Consider the following 3,785-nt stretch of genomic DNA (forward strand, 5'->3'; position numbering starts at 1 on the left):
AGCAGCTAGTAAGTGTCTGAGATGGTATTTGAACTCAGGTCTTCCTGACTCTAACTCCTGTGATCTAATCACTGGGTCACCTTAAATACTTTAAATAAGGTAAAGCCATGTTCTAAGGCAGAGAAGCTGGACCTGAGGAACATAGGATTTTGAGGGCACTGAGGGGCTGGTCCCAAGATATGTGAAGGAAGGGGAGAGGTGTGAAGGATGCCAAATGTCTGGGGAAAATCTTGGATCTTGTTACCAAAGGAAAAAAAAAAGTGCTAATGAAAATACTAGCAACGATTAACATATGTGCCAACGTTTCCATCATCTCTTTAATGCCGTCAGGAGATGATCCTCCACGTGCATTAAGGTCATCCTGGATAAAGGTCTAAGAAGGGAAGGCACACGTTTTTGCCAACGATATTGATCCCATCATCTTATGATATCTGAGAGGAGACCATGTCTTATTACTCCGACACCACAGTATCCCAGTTTCAGGGAATTTAGTTTCCTTTTTCAGGACAGCATTTTCCTGTTGCAATCCACGGTAAAGACTGGATTCAAATGGAAGTTAATTTTACATAGGCATATTTATAATTCATAAAGAAACAGAATCAGGAAGTAAAATGGTAGAAAAAGATTCCAGGCTCCAGTTACCGCTGTCAATGATCCCAGTTCTTGCTCCACAATCTTATCTCCATCCGCCGCCTGGACATTTCCATTGGATGTCCCCAGTATCACCTTACAAACCATTCTGAAACCCAAACACATCATCTTCCCCATCCAAACCCGATGCCTTTCTCCATTTGCTTTCTCAGTCAACAGCACCGCCATCTTTGACTTCTCATCAGTCACCAGGTCTTGCTGATTCTTCCTTCCAAGTCTCTCTGATAGCCATTTCCTGGTCTTACCCTCATCACCAACAACCTAGCTTACTTCACATCTGAGTAGCTTTTCTCCCTAGCTCCAACCATCAGAGTAAATATCCTAAAAATGCTATTGTGATAACTCTCCTCCCTTCAAGAATTTACAGTGGCTCTCCATTCCCCAAACCAAATCTAGCGACTTCTGCCTGGCTTCCTGAATCTGCCATGATTATGCTCCTACTCTAACAAGCCTATCAAGGCATGTGGCCCATAACTCTCCACACAACACTGTGTTCCAGGCAAAGTTATCCTCCGAATGGGCCATTCTCACATCCACTTCCACCCGTTGGCTCAAACGTCTCCTTGCCTTCTTCCTCTTCTCTTTACTTAGTCAAATCTCATCATTCATCCCTTTCAATATTTACTATCTTTTTTTGGGGGGGGGTGATCTGTAGAGAGTTCCCAAACTTCCTTATCAAGGCGACAAGCTATTGTTTTTAGTCTTGGAACTCTTAGTGACTTGCCCAGGGCCACACAAATGCTAGGTGTCAGAGTTCAGGACTTGAACCAGTTATCTTGACTAAGGGGGGAGCTAGGTGGTGCTGTGGATAAAGTGCAGGACCTGCAGTCAGGAAGTCAAATCTGGCCTCAGATATTTACTGACTGTGTGGCCCTGGGCAAGTCACTTCACTCTATTTGCCTCAGTTTCCTCATCTGTAAAATGAGCTGGAGAAGGAAATGGCAAACCACTCCAGTATCTTTGCCAAGAAAACCCCAAATGTGGTCACGAAGAGTCGGACACAACTGGAATGGCTCAACAACAACATCCTGACTGGAGGCCGGCTCTATCCAGTACACCGTCCTACCCCTCTATGTATAAAGGGTCTACCACATACAAAGTCAGGCCGCATGGCATGATAGATAGAGAGCTGGCCTAGGAGCCTGGAAGCCCTGGATTCAAGTCCTGCCATTGACACCCACTGCCTGTATGAACTGGAGCAAGTCACTTAACTTCTCATTGCTCTAGGAAACTACAATGATGATAAGACCTAGCGTTTATCTAGTGCAGGGGTGGGGAACCTGGGGCCTTGAGGCCACATGTGGCCCTCTAGGTCCTCAAGTGCAGCCCTTCGACTGAATCCAAACTTCACAGAACAAATCCCCTTAATAAAAGGATTTGTTCTATAAAACTTGGACTCGCTCAAAAGGCTGCACCCGAGGACCTGGAAGGCCACATGTGGCCTCGAGGCTGCAGGTTCCCCACCCCTGCATAGTGCTTCAAGATTCCCAGTCTCAAATGTTATGTCCTTTGAGCCTCACAACAACCCTGGGCGCTATTATTATTATTATTCCCATTTTATGGATGGGGAAACTAAAGCAGATAGAGGTTAAGTGACTTGCCCAGGGTCCCCAAGACTTGAAGCTACAGAGAAGGTGCCAACTTGCATTGGCAGGACCTTCTTCACCCAGGGCCTCCTACCCCATTGAAACCAGTCCCTATGCTCAGTCCCTATATGTAGAGACTGCACTAAGCATCCTGGGAATATATAAGTCCTCTGAAGTATATTTCCTCTATGAAGCCTTATGTGGCTCTTGTATTTTATATAGATTTTGTCCTCAATCCAGTTCAACAAACCTTTAAGTAGAGGCTAAGTAGAAGGAGCCATGTTAGGCACTGGAGACATAGAGACAAAAATGAAACCACCCCTGCCCTCAGAGGCTTATAATCTACTTGAATAAGGAAGCTACAACCAACACACAGACAGTCATTCTAGAGAGTAGGGAGCGGGGCAGCCAGGGGTATAGCCATACTAGGTACACTTGGGGAGGGGCCGATCACTGAAAAGTGAAGGGGGTCAGGGAAAGTCTTCATGCGGACGGTGCCCCTGAGCTAAGCCTTGAAGGAAGATAAGGAATAGAATATGAAAGGTCAAGATGAGTAGGAAGCATTTTTCAGGAATGGAGGAAAGTCTATGAAGGCACAGAGCTGGGAGAGGCATGTCAAGTACAGCCAATAGCTGCTAGTTCAGTTTGCCTGGAATGAATCTACATGAAGGGCAGTAATGTGAAATAGGGCAGCTAGGTGGCGCCATAGTGCATAGAGTGCTAGGCCTGGAGTCCTAAATTGAAATCTACTCTCAGATTAGCTGTGTGACCCCGGGCAAGTCATTTATCCCTGTTTGCCTCAGTATCCTCATCTGTCAAATAAGCTGGAGAAGGAAATGGCAAACCATTCCAGTATCTTTGCCCAAGAAAACCCCAAACCTCACAGGGAGTCAGACACAACTGAAAGGCCTGAACAACAATATAGGGATAGAGACGTGACCATTTATGGCACTTGTGCATATATGCCTTCTTGGAAGGTAGGCCTTTAGGGCTTAAGTCCTGGTTTATCAGCACCCTCTGGTTTCCCTATGTGCATGTCTGCCACATACAAGTAACCTAAGCATCAACAGTAGATGCATCCTCATGAGAAATGTTCCCAAAATACACCTCTCAGCACACTGACTTTTTCAACAGACTCTTAAAATGGAATGTTACAAGAAAAAAAGTCCCCATATACTCCAAAATATTTATAGCAGCACTTTTTGTGATAACTAAGAACTGAAAACAAAGTAGATGCCCATCAGTCGGGGAACAGATAAACAAATTGTGGGACAAGTGTAATGGAATATTGCTGTGCTATAAGAGAGTATACATGTAACGAAGCATGGAAAGATCTATAAGTTCTGTCGCAGAGAAAAGTAAGCAGAGCCAAGAAAACACTATACACAGTAACTATAACAATGTTGCTTGTCCTTTATTCCGGAAGAGGACCGTGACATCGGTGACGTCATGATTTGCAAGTGAATTGGTTTTAAGTGAGGCAGGGCTGTGCAAAGTCACCCACCAGCCTCACTCTCTCCCCGGAGCCAGCTGGTCCAGTGGCCAGAT

Source organism: Vombatus ursinus, unplaced genomic scaffold, assembly GCF_900497805.2.
Source record: "Vombatus ursinus unplaced genomic scaffold, bare-nosed wombat genome assembly UNPS02014874.1, whole genome shotgun sequence".
Classification (NCBI taxonomy): Eukaryota; Metazoa; Chordata; class Mammalia; order Diprotodontia; family Vombatidae; genus Vombatus; species Vombatus ursinus.